Source organism: Mauremys mutica, chromosome 1, assembly GCF_020497125.1.
Source record: "Mauremys mutica isolate MM-2020 ecotype Southern chromosome 1, ASM2049712v1, whole genome shotgun sequence".
Taxonomy (NCBI): Eukaryota; Metazoa; Chordata; order Testudines; family Geoemydidae; genus Mauremys; species Mauremys mutica.
Window position 1 is genome coordinate 156524777 of NC_059072.1, and position 21605 is coordinate 156546381.

The window sequence follows — 21605 nt, forward strand, 5'->3', positions numbered from 1 at the left end:
CACAATTCTCATCACTTCATATGCACTAAAGATAATACATATTTAGACATTGGTTTTCAGCAGTTCATAACCTTTCCCCTGATATCTCACATGGCATGCTTTATATGCAAGATCACAATTAAATATAAATAAGGAATATGGGGTATTACAGGACACTCCCCCAAGGTATAGAATGTCATAATGGTAACAATTTGTCTCAATTTTGGCCCCTTTTATTTGCATACATCCCCAGCATAGATTTAGGGTGCTATTGAATCTTTCCACCAAACCATTGGTTTCTGGGTGATATGGGGCAGTTTTCAGTTGTTTCACCCCACATAACTTCCATAGCTTGTTGAATAGCTGTGACATGAAATTTGACCCATGATCAAATAAAATCTCCTTGGGAAATCCAACTCTGCTAACGCCAGTGAGAGTGGCGCTTGCTATAGTTGCTGTTTCAATATTAGACAGAGCCACTGATTTAGGAAATCTAATGGCAAAATCCTCCGACAAGATATGTTTATTTTCTTGGTAGGAAACTGAGGAGGCACAACCAATCAGGAGGCCTCTGAGCAAGCCTACCAGATCAGTCCCAGCATGCAAGCTAGGCACCAAATGTCTATCTTCTCGGGGTCTTGAAGCTCTCTGGGGCTTTTGCAGGAGATAGACACCCAGACTCCTAAAGGGAAGCTGCAGTGTGTGTGGTCAGAGGCAGAAACATAGGCATCTAGGGAACTCTTTACTGCAAAAATTTAGGGGCTGAGTGAGATTAGGCACCTACAGGGCTCAGCAGGAGTTTTGGGATTCGCAGCCTATAACTGGGACATAGGCACCTAAACCCAGACTTAGGTGTCTAAAACTGGGGTTTAGGCACCAGAGTACTTTTGTGAATCTAGGTCTTAGGCCTTGTCTTTTCAAAGAAAAAAAAATGTGTTCTTAACTGGAGTTAAGACATGGAAACTAACCTGAGGTAAAATGCTAGCAAAGACAAGGCAGTAGCTATTTCACCTTGGCCTTTAGCTCTGTTTGTACAAAAATGAATAAACGAGTGACTCGTGGCATCTGTGAACTGAGGGAAGTTAGCAGGTGGGAGTTAGAAAGCATTGCCAAATGACCTGAGAACATTAGTAACAGATGAGAGTATTGTGATACCAAGTGTTTTTCTAACTTGTATTGTAGCTGCCCCCTCTCACCTTGATTATAAAGTTTAAAGGCCCAATTTTCTGCCACCTACACACACAATTAAAATCCTAATATGTAATAAAAATGCTTTCACAGCTGGTTCAGAAATTTGTTAGTGTTGCTATTATCAGGAGAAGGCTCTTCACGTTGACTTCTTGTATTGCCGTCTACCATGATGCACTCAGATCAAAGTCATGCCACAGGCTGGCATATTTTGTAGTCATAGAAACTGTTAATTCCTTGTCCTCTTCTTTTCTGTTTCTCTCCACTCTCCTGGTTGCCCTGTGAATTGCTCAGATCATAGGTGCTACTGCAGCAGAGAGAAGTCACCCCACTTTCCTCATTCACTAGCAGAGATGTCCTCAACCGTTTCCTTTCTGATGCCCTTCTCCCCCCCCTGCACCCCAACATACTATAAAAATTCCCTCCCACCTGTGCCACAACTGTTTTTCAGTAGATTAAAAGCCAGGGCCAGCCTTAGGGGGCAGCAAGCACATCAATTGCTCAGGGCTCCATGCCACAGGGTACCCCACAAAACTAAACTGCTCTTGCTTCAGCCCCAGACAGCAGGACCTGGGATTCAGCTTTCTGCCCTGGGCCCCACTGAGTCTAATGCCAGCCCTGCTCTCCGATTTATTTTGGTGGACCCCCTGAAACCTACTCATGGCCCCCCAGAGGCCACACACCTCTGGTTGAGAACTGCTGCACTAGCATACTCCAGTCCTGCTGGCTGAAATGAGCCAGAGAGGCAGAGGTGATGCAAACTGCTGATGAAGGGGGGCAGAATTTAAAGGTTCTGGGCCCTGTGCACCCCCTTCTCCCCCCACCCCCCCATCTCTTCTGGATCTAAAACAGGTTTTCAAACTGCAGGGTGTGTTCAGGGGGCCAAACAGCTTGGGCTCACCCCCCACAGCAGGGCTCGGGAAGGAAGTGACACCTCCACTGCTGACTCACTTCAGTTACACCCCCCTCCCAACCCAGACAGGCTGGGTGGTCCACTGAGGTGAGTTGGGGGTGGAGGTGGCACTCCCTTCCCACGCCAAAGCTATTGCTAATTGGAAGGCAGAAATCGGGGGGCATGCAACTACTCAGGGGAGATGCGTGAGAGGGCCCAAAAGAATCACATGCCCCTCCCCAATCACCTGGGGGGGGGGGGAAGGGCCCAGCAGCACCCAGGAGTCAGAGCTTGAGTGTGGAATGGGATGAGTTCTGTGCTGCTAAAACTTCTGCCCTTGGTGCAGGGAGTGGGTTTTTTTTTTTGTTTAATATAAACAGAGGTAGGGTGATTAAGATAACAAAAGGCTTCATTAAATTAAGGATTCTTAGATGATCCTGAAAGCATTCCCAGGCACTCCAGTTAAAAGACAGAAAACAAAGTGTAGGAATAATGGTCCATTTTCAGAATGGAGAGAAGTAAATAGAGGTGGCCCTAGGGGTCTGTACTGGTCTGAGATCAGTGCTGTTCAACATATCCATAAATGACCTGCAAAACGGGGTAAACAGTGAGGTGGCAAAGTTTGCAGATGATAAAAAAATTACTTAACTATCTTAAGTCCAAAACAGACTGCAAAGCGTTACAAAGGGATTTCACAAAATTGGATGACTTGGCAAGAAAATGGCAGATGAAATTCAATGTTAAATGCAGAGTAATGCACATAGCAAAATATAATCCCAACTATACATACAAGCTGTATAACCTAAACTAGCTATTACCCATCAAGAAAGAGATCTTGGACTCATTTTCAGTACCCTGGAAGCACTGTTTCCAGAGTACCTCAAACATATAAGAATCCTTCTCACTGTGCCTGTATCATCCTGAATTCATTCTCCAGCTTCAGAAGATTTAAATTATCTCCAGTCATCAATGGGACAGATGCAACTGAATAATGTAGCTGTCCTTAACGTGCAGGCCACAGAGGAGGGCATGTGCCCCCACCCTTAGCTGGTGTCAGGGTTCCCTCTCTACTCTGAACTCTAGGGTACAGATGTGGGGACCTACATGAAGATCCCCTAAGCTTATTTCTACCATTTTAGGTTAAAAGCTCCCCTATTCCTTGGATTAAGTAACGCTGCCACTACCAAGTGATTTAACAAACATTTAGGGAGGGCCACCTGGCACCCTACCTTCCCCAAATATCCCCCCAAGTCTCTACACCCCCTTTCCTGGGGAGGTTTGAGAATAATCCCCAAGCCCCTACACCCCCTTTCCTGGGGAGGCTTGAGAATAATCCCTAAACCCCTACACCCCCTTTCCCGGGGAGGTTTGAGAATAATATCCTCACAAATTGGTACAGGTGAACACAGACCCAAGCCCTTGGATCTTAAAATGATGAAAAAATCAATCAGGTTCTTAAAAGAATTTTAATGAAAGAAAAGGTAAAAGAATTACCTCTGTAAAATCAGGATGGTAAGTACTTTACAGAATAACAAAAGACTCAAGAACACAGAGGATCTCCCCTCTTGGCAAAACCTTAAAGTTACAAAACCAGGTATAAACCTTCCTCTTAGAGAAAGGAAATCACAAGCCAAAATAAAAGTAAGCTAATGCATTCCTTCGCTAGTACTTGCTAATACTAATGGAGCTGGATCGCTTGCTTTCTTGATCTGTCTCCGGCAAGCACACAGAACAGACACAAACAAAACCTCTCTTTCTCCCCACCGCTGCCCAGATTTGAAAGTATCTTGTCCCCTTATTGGTCCTTTTGGTCAGGTGTCAGCTAGGTTACCTGAGCTTTTTAACCCTTTACAGGTAAAAGAGGAATTAACCCCTTACAGGGTAAAGAGGGATGTTATGCTACCCTTTGATGTATGTTTATGACAGCTGGTGTCCCCCTTTGTGTCCTTCCAACATGTTGCCCCTCTACAAAGAGGTGCAAGATGCATGGAACAAAGATTCCAAATTAGAGTGGGTTAGTTAAAGGGCAGCTGGCATCACTAACCCAACTTTGTAAGAAGGTGAGGGTCAGGATGATTTATAGGCTAGAACTGTTTTTTTAGGGGCCCAGATGTCAACACCACTGAACGTGCAGAAAGCTCAGATTCAGATTTCACAGGTGGGTCCTATTTTTATAATGTATCGATTCCTGGTCTGAACAACTCAGTCTTTGTGCACTTCAAATGTGGGTAGGATGTGAATTCACTAACGGGTTAGGACACATGACCACTCTGGGGGCAGGTATCATTTGCTTTCTGAAGAAGTGTGATGCCATTTTACAGAAGGGTCAGGTGATTTACCTAAAATCATAAACCAATGCTAAGGCAGAAGCAGTCACAGAACTCAGGTTGCCTGTCACCTAGGCCACCATTTTAACCAATAAACTATGCTTCCTCTGTATCTTTTTTAAATATTTTACACTATGCTGGGTGGCAAGATATAAATGCAAATGAGTTTTAGATAATCAAAGCTGAAGGGGTGAGGAGAAAAATTGTACAAGTATTTTTAAAATAATGATTTCTCAAGTTTCTAAAGAAAAGTGTGTTGTGATTTGAGAGTGGATGTGTCAGAGTTTGCTGTGTATTACAAAAACGTAGCTTCAACTTAACTATGCATAGAGTAGCATCTCTATAATTCACCATTCAAAAGTCCACCATCTTTAGAAGGCAATGTCGAAAATTTTAAATGTCCTGTTTGGAAGCTTTTCCTGGTATTCAGCCTATCTTTCTTAATTTCACCCCACTACGCCTAGTGATAGCCCATCTACATAATTCCTCTCCCTCCAGCATGTTTATATCCTCAAATACTTGTAGCCAGTTAGTTATCCAATTCCCCCTTAGGATCTCATCCTGAAATCATTTGCTGTCAAAACTCACATTAAAGTTACAGGGAGTGTTCCCTGTGTGCAGATTACAGAAACAAGCCCCTAGTTACTGTTTGCCCATACTTCAGTATATTATGCATATTTAGCTCTTTTACTCTTTACTAGTGAGCCTCTCATTCCATCTCTCTAATAATATCTGTTGGTCTTCACTGAGCTCTCTCCAATTTGCCTACTGCAACGTAGGGAAAAGGTAAATGGAAGTGTAGTGTTGATTTTGGGGAGTAGACATTTTCTCTGGAATTCATTAGCTGCCAACCTGCTGTGATTTGAGTGTTGAATGTTTCAAAGAACTCATGTAGGGAATACCTCTTGCGCTGGTGTTTAATAGTTACACTTCCCCTATGGATCCATCATTGCTGGAAGGTTTGTTCTAGTGCTAGTACCAGGCTGTACTGTTGCTTATTTCCACGTCTCCAGGAAACTATTAAACAAGAAAGATTAATCTTGGGTGGAAGTGGGGGCTCTTGTAAAATAGATTCTAGGTAATAAATTCAAATACCAAAGAGAAATATATTAGAGGAACATTACAATTTAGAATAGAACACAATAAATACTTTGGTCAAAACAGGCCCCTTAGTTACATATGAGAGTGATTGTATCTCCTCTCACTTCTGAGCACAAAGCAGCCTAAAGCAAGTGATTAATGATGCACGTCACTGTGCCTTGGTGTTGGAGGCCCATTTCATCAGCAACTGAATATTTCTTTTTTGCTTTCACTAGATTTCCCACAACATTTTACGAGTAAATATTAATTTGCACTTTCTTAGCTCTTTTCTTGCAAGTGTAACAGACTCATATCCTCTGCACAGAGGGGCACCTGTAACACACCAATGGGTTACATGCTTCCTCAGAGTCAACACCCCATTAAGATAGCCTAAAGCAGCTCTACATGAGGTGTCTGCACGTTCAAGTTGCTCCGAACAGTTTACATTCAGTTCAGGTTCACAGGGTTTTTCTGCAACTAATAAGATTAGAAACGTTTCAAAAGAATTAAAAATGAAAGCTTCACAATCAAATTTAAAATTTCCTCCTTTTTATAGCCTCCCGGTTACTTGTTACTCCAGCTTATTCTCTTCCTTGCTCATCTCTACACATCACTGGCTGCCTCTCCTACTATCTGAGACAGCCTCCCTATATCTTTCCTGACTCTTCATCTATATACAGATCTCTTCTCCCTTGTCTGATATACCCTTCAAGTTATCCCTCCCTTTGTTATCATTACTGTTTAACTCTAAAAAGCATTTCAGGATACAGGGTTTTTTTTGTTATTATCAAGGCCATTGAACAAAATGAGGTTGTATAGTAGCTACAGTGGAAATGATTCCTCCACCTCTTCTGGCGATGTCTGACAAATTGTTCTTAGATTTAAAAGCCAGATCCTCAGCTGGTTGTAAATCCATTAAGCTCTGTTGACTTCAGAATCTGTCCCATTATGTTTTCCCCAATTATTTAACCCACTCTTTGCTTGCTGTATCTTAAACCCAGGCCATCCTGATCCCTTTATAGACATGTGTAACTCATCTATCAGGTGCCAATGGCAGTAGCATGGGCCAGGTTCCATGCATCTAGGGGTCTTTTCTTAAAATAAAGTAAACTATGGTTTGAGCCCATACCCAGAAGCATACTTCTGGTTCTGGGAAATCAATATATAACCTCCTTGCTCACCTTTCTGAGTGGGTTCTTTGACATTTGCAAGCTCTCGGACATCCTTTGGAACAAGGAACCACAAGGACCAACCAACCACCCAACCAAAAAAAAAATAATTGGGTGTGTTTCTTTTCTCTGGTTTCTCATATAAATATAACATTTACCTACAACAAAGTGTATGGATCCCAAGCAGTGCATTAGGAGTATGGTCAACACCGCAGTTCTAAGTATTAATTGTCCAGCTTGTTGAGGTCCAGGACTTTTGGAACAATAATCCATAGCCACCTAAAACTCCTTCCTTGGGTCCAGTCAGACTCAGGGATAGTCAGAAGGCAGCTCTCCTCCCCGTCTGCTCCACTTCAGAATAGTTCACATTTCCCAGTCCACTTTGCCACCCCTAGTCTGGGCAGGCCCCCCCCTTGTGAAGTTCAGCTCTGTGCTGCTACCTGCCAGGGTGCTGTGAAGTTAGTTTCACACTATCACCACTAGTCCAGGCAGGACTCATTGCAAAGTCAGATCTATACTGCTGCCACTGGTCCAGCCCTGAACAGGGTGACCAGATGTCTTGATTTTATAGGGACAGTCCCGATATTTGGAGCTTTTTCTTATACTGTATAGGCACCTATTACCCCCCACCCCCATCCCAATTTTTCACACTTGCTATCTGGTCACCCGAGCCCTGAAGGATCATCTCATGCAGGGTTCAGAAGCTCCACATGGGGAACTCAGAGCAGAAAAGGACCCTGTGATAGCACTCCTGGTCTCTAGGCTAGACCCTTCTACTCTTTCTTATTAACTCTGACGCTACTCTCTGTCAGTCCGGGTGACACATTTACTCAGAGACATCTCTTGCACAATCCCACTGTCCTTTCATGACTATAGTTGCTGAAACAATTACTATTTATAAAATTAGAACAGACATTCCAACTAAAGCAACAAAACATACTGTGTGGAACTATGGATGAGCAACAGAACTCATGAAAACGAAGCTGGGCAGAGGTGGCTGTTCCCCTTTTCCCCTACAGAGGGAACAGAGTTTCTTCACTCTAGGACTTCCAGCTGTGGGACTGACACATGCCAATCCAATGTTTCCGTCTTGTCTTTTCTACACACAGAATACACCCAAATTGGCCATTTCTTTGTATATCTTATTCATACAGTATTTTTGAAGCTCTCTTCTGAACTCCATTAGGAGTAGGTATTTTTTGATGCGTGATGCCCAAACCTGAACTGAATGCTCCAATTCAGGCCTCCCCAATTATCTCACTTGTTTAAACACACACTTATTATTCCTCCCTCTCCTCTCAATTTAGCATGTGCGCCAATAAAACCTAGATGATGCCTATTCAATTGATCATTCTCTTTAAGCCCTAGAGCCTTCTCTGTGTGCCGAGTTCTCTCCAGTATACCCTTCTCACCATTCCAGGAACAACTGTCCCTCTCCAGGTCTTGAACCTCGACACAGGAGTATCTAGACAGCCACTGCATCCTGATCTCCACCCAATGAATGCTGAAACCTCATGGGCCGAGAAGCTAGCGGTACTATAGCCTCAGCCAAGGCACCACCCACAGGAGCCCTGACTGGAGGATTGCCCAGTTCCACTGATGGGTCCAACCATGCTATTTAAGTCAGAAGGAGGCCCAGGAAGTTGTGTGTTCAACAAGGTTATTTCCTGTTGTTGCTGCACTGGACCCTGATTTCTGCACCCAACCCTATTCCTGCTCTGCTCTTGGCTCACCCCTGTCTTTGCTCCTGTTCCCACTGTGCTTGATCCTTGTCTCTCCTCTTGTTCCTGCCCTTATGCCTCTCTTCCAACCATCAGTTATGAGTCCTGGCTCTGACCCCAGCCTTCAACTTCTGACTCTGGCTTGACCCCGGGCTCTAGTAATTGGCAGCTGACTCTGGGCTGACCCTTGGCTTTGTTCCCCAACCTGGATGCCTGCTCTACCCTCTAAACCTCACTGCTGCTCTGACTACTAGCCCAGATTGCCTTCATCCCAGTCCATTACAGGTCTGTTCAAGGGCAACCCTTTAGGTCTCAGGCCTCCAGCTCTCACCAGAGACCTATCTCCTTCTCCCTTCAGACCAGGAGTTTAGGTTTGCGGTCCCCCTGTAATGCACTATGTTTATCCCAGAAGATCTGACAAGTCCCTCACCTGCAATTCACTCTGTCTCAGGGACAATGACTGGGTTACCAGTGACCATTCAGCTTTCACAAAGTATGGTACATTTATTTTAGGGCAAAAGCATTACACAGAAAACATCGTAAAATAATAAACAGTTTACATTCATGGTAACTTCCAGGTGTCACTCCTCTTCCACATGGAGACCCTGACAAGTTCTCGTCCTTCAGATCCTTCCAGCAGGATTTTGTCAATCTCATGTCAGCTTTTTTGATCACAGGTCAGGACCAGCTGAATCACTTCAAGCTGACTTTACACAATTGGGTCCTTTATCCAGGCCTCCTGAAACAGGTAAAACTAGTCAGTACCCCTCACCCTAGGTGACAAAATTTTAAAGGTTGGGAATCTCCATAACCCACACTGGGGGCTTTGCAATAATCACCCCTGAGTAATTTCAGATTCCATAAGAAACCCACCCATTGATTCAGAAACAAAGATACATAACACTCATTGATACAAGAGTCTATTAATATTCTACATGTGTATGGTATTTGGCACATCTCAATTTTTTTTTTGAAGCTTCATGCTTCTAAGGTCTCACATCTGTCACACCCCTCTTTCTATAATTGTGTTTTACTCACCCCTCCCTTTACATTTTGATAATTAAATCTTGTTTTATTGATTTCAGAACTTTTCTCCAGTTTGTCAAGATAGGGCTTTGTTTATTCTTAGATTCTGAGTTATGTACGCTCTCCCATTTGGGTATCTTCCCACTGTGATTAGTTGTTTTCCCAACTGGATTGGCCAACTGAGGAAGGGTGGCATTCCAGGCAGCCTCCTAACTTAATACTGTTCCATTAGTAATTCCTTTCGGTCTGTTTATTTCACCAGTTTTGTATCTGTTTATACAGGACAGACCTGCCAAGTATCATGCATCTCACTTGACACTCCTGCACTTGGCAGGCCTGTCATGCCCTCCTGCAGAAATTACAAAATGACATGATTGAGAGAGAGAAACCCTCAGAAAATTCATTGCAGTCTAGGAGAATAGGCACTGACCTGTCAGCCCAGCGACCAGGAGCTATAGACCAAACTCTTCCCCTGACTGCTGTTAATATTTATCTGCACTTCACAATCATTATTAAACAAAGCCTCTTATTACACCTGCTTTAGAGGAGGCAATCATCATTCCCCCATAACAATACACCCTTAGTTTGTTTAGAACTTGCCCTAGAACCATGGTCTCTACTATGATAGGCCCAACTCCCATCTACATTGCCACAATAAAATTGTAGGACAAAGTATTTATAAGTACTTGTGTGGTCTAATTCACTTTCCCTGTGGCCCTACATGCACAGGGACCTCCTTTTCCTTTCTGATATTTCAGCTAGTTCCTTAGTCCTCAAGTATTCTTCATTGAACTCTATTGATTAATATTATATATTTAAATTATCTAGGTATTCTGTAACTGGTCCTGATTCTGTTGACTTTTCCTATTGTGTGTTAAGCAATTATTCTATTAAGCTTCCTGTTACTATTATCCATTTCACTGCAAAGTAGCTGTTTGAAATATTTCAATTTTCTTAATAACATCATAAAACAAAATACTTGGCACTTCCCTGCAGTTTAAATGGAAAGATCTCCAATTGCTTTGTGAACATCAAGTGATATATTCTCAACACCACTTCTGTGTAGCAGGCAAGTCTCTCTTTCACCATTTCATAGATGGGGAAATGGAGGCACAGATAAGCTCAAGGGCTTGTTCAACATCAATAAGAGACTTAGCCAATAAGAGAGCTGGGATTAGAATCCAGATGGCCCAATTTAGAATATCAACAGTGGAACCAAAAAATTATAGTGCTGACAGTCAACTTTCTGGTAAGGTCCTGCAGAGCAACAGACACCTCCAAACCCAAGAGCTGCCTACTTCAGGAAGCACAGAATTACAAGTGTCTGGAGAAGAAGGTAGAGAGCCAAATGGAGAGATTGCTAGACCCTGGCTGACTATCAGAGGAAGGAGCCACAGAAGAAGTACAAGGGTTAACGTCTAAAGTGGCAAGTGTTATGGGACTGCAGGGGACAATATTAACCTTCCTTCTGTCAGCAGTAATAAAACACTGGAGTTATGTCAGATGACCCTGAATGGAAGCTAGTGCTGCAAGCACCTCAGTTATTTATAAATGGGATGCTCTCCAGGGAGGGAGGATGCAAGGATCTCTGATCATTTGAGAAGCCTGCTAGGGTTTGCCATTGCAGCTACTCTGAACTAGTGAGGTTTTTATACCACCAAAAGGCATGTAAGGGGTTGTTCCCTGGCCTCAATTTCTCACAGGTAATGGGTGTCTGCTGAGTGTCCATCACAAGTGGTACAATTCCTGTGCTGCCACAGGTATGGCACTCCTTAGATGTGGCATTTCATCATCCTATGCCTAATTCTCCGCTTTCCACAGCCCATAGACTAAGGCCATAGGCAGCAGAGCATATATTACAGCAGCTGCCCTTCAATATGGGAAACACAAAGGAAGCTTAAAGCACCTCTGTCCCTATCCTTCCCTGCCCCCCACCCAAATGAATGGAAGGCCCTAGGGCCTCTGCCTCTCATGTGAAGTATTACCATTGCCATTATATGTGTCATGCATGTCGGACCTCATTTCATAACCCCACCTTTATTAAGGACAGACTTTGGGTGGAATGATCCTGGAGTTTGTTCTGGCTCTTGTCAGTTACAATAACTCCGTAGAGCAGGAAGTCTTCCCACTCTAAGGAAAGACCTAGCCTTTAGCACTCTGTAGTCTGATAGCAACACAATCCTGCTCCAAAGAGAATCTTGTCAAGAATTTATGGCAACCCTGATACACTGCTTGCTGACTATTGACATTTAGTGTTCTTTGTAAAGCCCCAGCTTCTGGAGCCATGTGATTACAGGAGAGTCTCAGTTTTCATTTTTTAAAAGTGTTTCTAGCCATTATGGTTGTGGAGAAAAGCTTGCATACAAGACCCAAGTGTAAATTAAAGGATAAGGAACCAAAAGGCAAATTAAAATACACCAACATTTTTTAAAACTTCTGATTTTTATGCCAATCTTGTGACTTTGTTGAGGCCTGACTTGTGATTTTTGAACATCGGGACTGGTGCCATTGTAGGCATCTGGGAAATGTCTTTAGTCCTGTTTATAACATAAAGACAGCGCTGGTTACTACCAGGCCCTCAATATTAGGTTTAAAAAACCCCACTGACCTGCAGCAGTTTTCCTAGTCTTCTGTTATAGGGCAGCAGCAGTTCCCCTGAAAGTGCAACAAAAGCCCTATAAAACAGTGTATCCCTTTGCCACAAATCCTGAGGGTTACCAAAAGAAACTACACCATTTGCTCAAGAAACTCCCTGAAAAAGCACAGGAACAAATCTGCACAGACACACACCACGACCAGGGGTATTCTGTCTGCTACCCAAGATCCATAAACCTGGAAATCCTGGATACCCCATCATCTCAGGCATTGGAACCCTGACAGCAGGATTGTCTGGCTATGTAGACTCTCCTTAGGCCCTACTCTATCAGCAGTCCTAGCTATTGTCGAGATACCACTGACTTCCTGAGGGAACTACAATCAACTGGTGATCTTCCAGAAAACACCATCCTAGCCACTATGGATGTAGAAGGCTTCTACACCAACATTCCACACAAAGATGGACTACAAGCCGTCAAGAACAGTATCCCTGATAATGTCACAGCACACCTGGTGGCTGGACTTTGTCCTCACCCACAACTATTTCACATTTGGGGACAATGTATACCTTCAAGTCAGCGGCACTGCTATGGGTACCCGCATGGCCCCACAGTATGCCAACATTTTTATGGCTGACTTAGAACAATGCTTCCTCAGCTCTTATCCCCCTGCCCCTACTCTACTTGTGCTACATTGATGACATCTTCACCATCTGGACACATGGAAAAGAAGCCCTTGAGGAATTCCACCATGATTTCAATAATTTCCATCCCACCTTCAACCTCAGCCTGAACCAGTCCACACAAGAGATCCACTTCCTGGACACTACAGTGCTAATAAGCGATGGTCACAAACACCATCCTATACTGGAAACCTACTGACCGCTATACTTACCTACATGCCTCCAGCTTTCATCTAGACCACATACACATGATCCATTGTCTAAAGCCAAGTTCTAAGATACATACGCATTTGCTCCAATCCCTCAGACAGAGGCAAACACCTACACAATCTCTATCAAACATTCTTAAAACTACAATACCCACCTGCTGAAGTGAAGAAACAGATTGACAGAGCCAGAAGAATATCCAGAAGCCACCTACTACAGGACAGGCCCAACAAAGAAAGTAACAGAACACCACTAGCCGTCACCTTCATCCCCCAACTAAAACCTCTCCAGCGCATCATCAAGGATCTGCAACCTATCCCAAAGGACAATCCCTCACTGTCACAGATCTTGGGAGACAGGCCAGTCCTCACTTACAGACAGCCCCCCAACCTGAAGCAAATACTCACCAGCAACCACACATCACACAACAAAAACACTAACCCAGGAACTTATCCTTGCAACAAAGCCTGTTGCCAACTCTGTCCACATATCTATTCAAGAGACAGCATCATAGGACCTAATCACATCAGCCACACCATCAGAGGCTCGTTCACCTGCTGCACATCTACCAATGTGATATGCCATCATGTGCCAGCAATGCCCCTCTGCCATGTACATTGGCCAAACCGGACAGTCTCTACACAAAAGACTAAATGGACACAAATCAGATGTCAAAAATAACATTCAAAAACCAGTCAGAAAACACTTCAACCTCCCTGGTCACTCAATCACAGACCTAAAAGTCGCAATTCTTCAACAAAAAAACCTTCAAAAACAGACTTCAACGAGAAACTGCAGAACTGGAATTAATTTGCAAACTGGACACTATTAAATTAGGCTTGAATAAAGACTGGGAATGGATGGGTCATCATACAAAGTAAAAACTATTTCCCCATGCTAATTTTTCCCCTACTGTTACTCACACCTTCTTGTCAACTGTTTGAAATGGGCCATCCTGATTATCACTACAAAAGTTTTTTCTCCTGCTGATAATAGCCCACCTTAATTGATTAGTCTCATTAGAGGTGATATGGCAACGACCATTTTTTTCCATGTTCTCTGTGTATATACAATCTTCCTACTGTATTTTCCAAAGCATGCATCCGATGAAGTGGGTTTTAGCCCACGAAAGCTTATGCCCAAATACATTTGTTAGTCTCTAAGGTGCCACAAGTACTCCTGTTCTTTTTACAGATAATACTAATATCTAGCCCTTATATAGGACTTTTCATCAGTAGTCCTCAAAACATTTTACAAAGGAGGTCAGTAGGATTGTCCTCATTTTACAGATGGGGAAATTGAGGCACAGAGAGGGGAAGCAACTGATCCAAGGTCACCCAGCAGGCCAGTAACTGAACTCAGATCTCCCGATTCCTAGTCTAGTGGCCTACCTATGAGACTAGAGTACCAGCAACTATAGTCAACAAATGTAAGAGGTTTGGGCATCTCAGACCAGACCTCAACCCCGCAAGAGGTGCAGGCGGTCAGAAGAGAGGTGCATTGGCTGTGCAGTGGGTGAGGAAGCTTGCTGTATGCCTAACTGGATCATGCCTAGCAATAGCCAGTGATATTAGTCCTACATTGCCATGAGCAGGCTGAATTCACTCAAACAAAGTCAGTCAGTTGTAAATGTTAATGGAGACTTAAGGCTAACAACAGTATCCAGTTAGCAGAAGATATTGCTGCTATATCCCCAAGCACTTTCACACGTCTCGACATCTACATCTCTGTGCTCAATGCAATAGCTAACAAAAGAGCCAAACAAGGAGTGTGGATGAAAGGTCCAACAGGGATGGAAGGAATGGCCCAGAGGCAGGTAATAAGGTTAAAATAAAAGAAGAAAAGAAAAAAAATCCATGTTTCTCACAGAAAGTTGAACAATAATCCTAGTACAGGGACACAGCTGCTGCAAATAAAATTCTCTCTCTCTCTCTCACCCCCACCCCCCAAGAATCCTCCCAGGTTTAGAAAAAAAACTGTATAAAGCAAACTAAAAAATTTCTGAATAAATTTAGTGTTTTGAAAGCAATGGTGCGAAAGGCACAACCACCACCGAAATCAAACGTGCTATGAAGCATTATCGTCAACAAAAAGGAATAATTGACAGTGAACTAGAGCAGAACTGCAGAGCACACACAGTCCAAGGCTTCACCAGATCCATGCCAGAAAGAGAGGAATGGGAATAGCATGGGGGAGAAAACAAACAAACAAAAATACTAACAAAGCCACCGGGGGTGGGGGGAGTCACACAACAGTCCCTGATCCAGGAAACTGAAAGTGCAGCTGGAGCCATTAAATAATTACATGGCATATCAGCAGAAGGCACAATCAGCTGGTACAAAATCAGCTGCCATGCAGATGAACAAAAAGTCCTCAGGGGCTGTCCCCTCTGAACCACACAAAAAAAGACAAATGATACCTATGTTAGAAGATAGAGTGAGGGGCTAGCAAAGCACAAGTAACCAGTTAATTTCCTCTCTCTCAAAAGGCAAGGTTTTGAGCCAGGTATACCCGACAGTATGTGCCCAGGATAGATATGGACATGAGCGAAGCAGTGCCTGGAGAGAAGATGCTTAGAGTTTAGAAAGTTGGTACAAGTCCCAGGGGATATGGATTAGTGTGTAAAGTGCAGATGAAGTGGTCAAAGATAAGGTATGTAAGAACAATGGCCCTGCAATTTATCAAATTCAGATCACCTCCTCTTAACATGCATACCATATACAAATGGGTTTAAAATGCAACAGGGAATAATTAAGTCAAGTATTACGTAAACTATTTATAAAGCTATGAACTGTTTGTCAATGGAAAAAGCTGCTAAGAGACATAGTGGAATTGTCTTCAGTGCACCAATATCTCAATGCAGCTTTATTTTGCATAGACTTTCATGGAAACTGTATCCTAAAATGCTTTAGTGAGTTAAATACAGACACAGTTTTAAACAAATAATAGCAGAGAGAGAGAGAGAGAGAGAGAGAGAGAGATTAAGAAACATAGGCAAAGAGAGAACAGTGATGTTTTCAAGCTAAACTTTGAAAATATGGAGAATCAATTAGAAAGAAAAATGAAGTTTCCAATCAACTCCAGGTCTTCAGTGTGGAAACTGGAATATACTTCTTAAGATCCAGCTGGTCCAAGGGAACAGAGAGATGTCTGGGACATGTCTGTGGATGACAGCTCAGCCCAACCTGTAAAAAAAAACAAACAAACAAACAAAAAAAAAAACACACCACCACCACAAACTGCCCCCCCCTCCCAAGTTTTCCCACAAAGATTTCTCCAATTGTCCAAGGAGGATGGACGATCCTTGCTAGGATTCAATACTCAGAAGAATCAAAAGAACATTCTGCAAGGGACAGGTGGAGAACAAGACGGTGTTTTGCCTTCCCAGAGCTAAGACACAAGACATCACTCTAAGATTGAGTTCAAAATCATATCCAATGGGAACTGATTCATTGGTGATAGTTCATAACTGGCACTAACACCACTGTGTCATGAGATATTTCCCTGAAGTCATCTTCTCTCTGTGAACTCAAAAGTGTGCTGAAGAGAAGATCTCTTGGATATTCTTCTAAGATCCTCCCTGTCCCATGAGCAAAGGAAGACAGAAGATTCTGGAAGTGAAACACTGGCTAGATAAGTGGTGTAAGGTAGAGGGTTTTGTGGAACATTGGTTCACCTCCCAGGGGGAAAAGGGGCTGAACAGTTTGGAATACCTCCACCTCAGTAGAAGGGGGACTAATCACCTCAGGGGCAGGCTGGCTAGAGTAGTCAGGAGGGCTTTGAACTAACCACAAAAGGAGAGGGTAAAAAGGAGGAAGATATGAGTGTTCAGTTAGTACAAAATCAGGATGTTGAGAACAAAATTAAACAAGGAACCCAAGGAAATTAAGGGAAGAAATTCTTTAATTGCCTATATACCAATGCTAGGAGCCTGGTTAACAAACAGGAGGCATTGGAATTGCTCATTTATGAGCACAAATTTGATCTAGTTGGTGTTAATGAAACCTAGTGGGAGGATTCCCATGACTGGAATGTTAAAAATAAATGGTTATAACCTACACCGCTACCTCGATATAACGTCACCCAATATAACACACATTTGGATATAATGCGGTAAAGCAGTTCTCTGGGCGGGGTGGGGGGTAAGGCTGCGCACTCCGGTGGATCAAAGCAAGTTCAATATAACACGGTTTCACCTATAACGTGGTAAGATTTTTGGCTCCCAAGGACAGTGTTCTATCAAGATAGAGGGGTATTTAGGAAGGATCAGGTGAATACAAAGGGAGGAAGAGTGGCACTCTGTGTCAGAAATGACATTACTTGTTTCTAATAACTCAGAAGAAAATGATCTTGAGTGCTTATGGATCAATGCCCTAACAAATAAAGCACAAGATGGGGCATTAGTTGGTGCCTTTTGTAGGCCACCCAAACCACACTAGGGAACAGGATGACCAGCTAAAGTATGCATTTCTTGGCATTTTCTGTTGATCTGAAACACAGCTTGAATATTATTTAAAGCCATCAGATTTCACTTATTTATCATTTCATTTCTGCTTTTTGCTAGCCAGTTTTTTCCAGTACTCACTGGATTCAAGGAGATGTCATTGTAATACCAAGTGATGTGTTAGGCAGGTGAAGAAATGATGATCAAAGGATGACACACTTGTCTGCACATGTGTGCAGAGACCTTTTCATTATTCATGACTGGCACTGAAAAAAAAAAATCTACATCTAAATTAAGCATGCAAGGTTCAGGGGAACAAAGGTGAATCCCAGCTGCAGAGGCCAGTTGAGAAGTGGGAGCAATAGAGGAAACAAGAGAGGAAGAAATGAACCTACAGTTTCAAGTTGTTCAGCTTCATTTTTCAAAGGGTACAAATACAAATGAATTAGGGTAAATTATATTATCAAAATATATGTATATGCAGATGATGACTGCAGAATGCTTCCCAAACTCCCAGCTCTCCAGACACCCACAAGCATGGCTAGCTACTGCCTAGTTTCTTGTGCATCCTATCAATGGGTTCACTCACTGCAGGAGCACCTCCTTGTGGCCAGGCAGCTGTCTCCCCAGATGGCACCCCCCTGCCAACAGCCACCTTGTCACTACAGTGCTCTCTCATCTCACACCTTGGCCCTCCAACTAGGTCACTCTTTAATCCACTCCTGCTGGGGTAATAGAGTCCCACCAAACACTTTACAACAGGTCTGCTATCTGTCTCTGGGCTCTGTGATCCTTACACCCTTTACCAGGAGGTTTCAACCCACCTTCCTCACTGGAAGATAGAAGTACCCAGCCGCTACTTCTCCTCTGGACTCCAGCCCAGGGACTCTGCGGCTGGCAGCCAAGGTTTACTCCCTCAGACTCCATGCTGCCTCCCTGGAGGGCTTCCTGCCTCTTTTAACCCCCAGAGTGTGATTGCAGATATTTTTTTTCCTTCCTTCCTTCCTTCCCTCCCTCCCCTGCCAGCCAGTTGGCCTCTTTACTACAGACTTCCTGGTTTTATAATCACGCTCCCAGCTCCTCCCCAGCTGGGCTTCATCATCAAGGAAGCCTGGCTTTCTCTCTCTCAGGTGCTGGCAGGCATGTTAATTGGCTTCTCAGGTCCACATTAACCCCCATCAAGGCCTGTGTGGAGTGAACACCCCATCACATACCAGGAAGTATGACCACCCACCCCATTGTCAGAGTAATCCACTGGCTTCCTATTCAGTGTGGGATGCAAATCAAAATTGCCATCCTGGTTTATAAAACCCACTAGTACTTGCTACAGCCAACTTCACAGACCTACGGTCGTCTCTCTCTACTCCTTTCCTAGCTGCTGCTTATCTAGCAACAACTTCCACTCTGTCCCTCCATATAATCTAGCTAATGTTGGTGTATGGGCCTTCTCTGGCAGGCCTCCCTTTGTTCCTAGACTCCAAGGCCAGAAGGTTTCAGAGTTGCAGCCGTGTTAGTCTGTATTCTCAAAAAGAACAGGAGTACTTGTGGCACCTTAGCAACTAACATCTGTAGCCTATGAAAGCTTATGCTCAAATAAATTTGTTAGTTTCTCAGGTACCACAAATACTTCTATTTTAAGGCCAGAAGGGATTATTGTGATTATCTAGTCTGACCTCCTGTATTACACAGAAAAATATCCAATCTTGATTTAAAAATGGTCAGTGACGGAGAATCTACCACAACCCCTGGTAAATTGTTCCAATGGTTAATTACTTTCACCATTAAAAATGTATGCCTAATTTCCAATCTGAATTCATCTAGCTTCATCTTCCAGCTATTGGGCTGTGGTATACCCTTCTTTTTTAGATTGAAGAGGCCATTATTAAATATTTCCCTTATATAGTATGTATAGACTGTAATTAAGTCACCCTTAACCTTCTCTTTGATAAGCTAAATAGACTGAGCTCCTTGAGTTTATCACTATAAGGCATGCTTTCTAATCATTTAATCATTTGCATGGCTCTTCACTGAACCCTATCCAGTTTAGCAATATCCTTCTTGAATTGTGGACACCAGAACTATACATAGTATTCCAGCAGTAGTTGCACCAGTGCCAAATACGGAGGTAACCTCTCTACTTCTATTCGAGATTCCCTTGTTTATGAAGATAACAGTCTTAAATTATGCAAAAGGTTGTTATAAAGAGGAAGGTGATAAATTGTTCTCCCTATCCACTGAGGACAGGACAAGAATGGGCTTAAACTGCAGCAAGGGAGATTTAGGTTAGACATTAGGAAAAAGTTCCTAACTGTCAGGGTGGTTAAGCTTTGGAACACATGACAGTGGGAGACTGGAATCTCCATCACTGGAGGTTTTTTAAGGCTAGTTAGACCAGGGGTGGGCAACTACGGCCTGCGGGCCACGTCCGGCCCCTCAGACCTTTTAATCTGGCCCCCCAGGAGTGGGTTGGGGGATTGCCCTGCTCCGGCACTCCCACTGGGGATTGGGGGCTTGCCCCGCTCTGCCTGCCCAATGCTCCTACGTGTTCAGGTGGGACCTGCATGAGGGCACACATGTTACTGTGGCTGCACAACCCAGATGCACCACGTGCCTGCTACTTGTTGGCTTAGGAGGTGACTGTGCTGTTTTAGTAGTGTTAATTTTCCATTGTTAAGAATAAAACAATGGGTAGTTGGCCAGGGAGTGCCAGCTGCACTGTTCACATTAGTCAAAGAGGGCATGGAAGGAGGTAAGTTTGGTTTAATTCTTGTAATACTTAATGATGGTATATTTATAATAGTAAGTAAGGTTTTATGTTTATTTCCACTAAAATGTATCTTTACTAAATAAAGTTTATTTGAATATCTCTGAATTGTTAATTTCGTGAGCATTCATGGCCCACCATACAATTTCCATACCCAGATGTGGCCCTCAGGCCAAAATGGGTTGGACAAACATCTGTCAGGGATGGTCTAGGTAATACTTAGTCCTGCTTCAGGGCAGAAGGCCAGATTAAATGATCTGTTGAGGGCCCTTCTAGTCCTACATTTCTATGATTCGATGGTGTCTCATTTCAGGGCAACTGCACCTATATTTCCCCTCCGTGGTCTGGCAAGGGCATCCACTCTCGGGTTTCCAGCTCCCCTGCTGCTGTCTCTTGGGTGGAGACTTGCATCTCTCTCCCTTCTAATCAGGTTATTTCCAGGCTGCACGGTTCCCTTCCTGGATATTTCCCAGCAAAGACAGTCTGCCTACAGATCTGCTTGCTTTCTCATCAGGGACCACAATATGACTGCTACAGATACAAGTTGCCACACAGTTTTCTAAACAACCCAACTTTATTCTTAAGGTAAAAACCATTATAGAGAAAGAAAATATTAACAACAATAAAAGAACCTACAAGCATGTTAATAAGCTGCCAGAGTTCATCCCAATTTTAACATGGGCTCTGGAAGGATAAGTCCTTCAACCCCACACTCTGGGGGACTCATAATGGTTACAAGTCCATCACAGCTTCAGCTCAGAAGCAGCACACTCATGACAAGATTAGTCCACTCTTTTATACAGCTCGGGGGTCTTTGAGCTGGAGTTTCCAGAAGCGAGTAATTAGTATACAAAGTGTCTGTCCCAGGGGCATATCTTCAAAAGGCTGGGTCCAGAGGGGGAGAATTTGCATTCGCCTCACCTCGAGGTATTTCCTAAGGAAATCCACTTCACATGTATTGTTCCAAAAAGACTTTTAAACGTCCTCATGCCTTCCAGAGATTGCATTAATCTTGTCTTCCTGCTAAAGAAGTTCCATATGGTCTCACAATAGCACATAAGCATTTGCATTTCCAATACAAGGCACCCCACAGGTATTAACCCTAGTTCGATAAGGTTTAGCTTACTTCAGTAAAATTAATTTAGGATATTACCAGATATTGTCAATCTGTCACGTACATATCCAAGTATTGTATTAACCCTTTTGATAACAGCGTCACACTGGGAGCTCATGTTCAGCTGATTATCCATCACTATCCCCCAATCTTTTTCAGTCACTGTGCCCCAGGATAGAGCCCCCCCATCCTGTAAGTATGGGCTACATTCTCTCTCTCTCTCTCTCTCTCTCTATTTATTTATTTACATTTAGCCATATTAAAACACACTTTGTTTGCTTGCACCCAGCTCACCAAGCAATCCAGATCACTTTACACCAGTGACCTGCCCTCTTCATTATTTACCATGCCCCCATGTTTTGTGCCATCTACAAACTTTACCAGTGATGATTTTATGTTTTCTTCCAGGTCATTGAT

The 21605-nt window shown here is 43.3% G+C and overlaps 1 long non-coding RNA gene across 1 annotated transcript; it reads right to left on the minus strand.

Moving 5' to 3' along the window:
- Positions 1–8854: 8854 nt before the first annotated feature.
- On the minus strand, positions 8855–18302 carry LOC123373021. The gene is made up of 3 exons (XR_006580524.1): positions 18135–18302; positions 11991–12037; positions 8855–9095 (listed from the first exon to the last, which is right to left on the minus strand). It is a non-coding gene; the product is annotated as an uncharacterized LOC123373021 (long non-coding RNA).
- Between the last annotated feature and the right edge of the window lie 3303 nt (positions 18303–21605).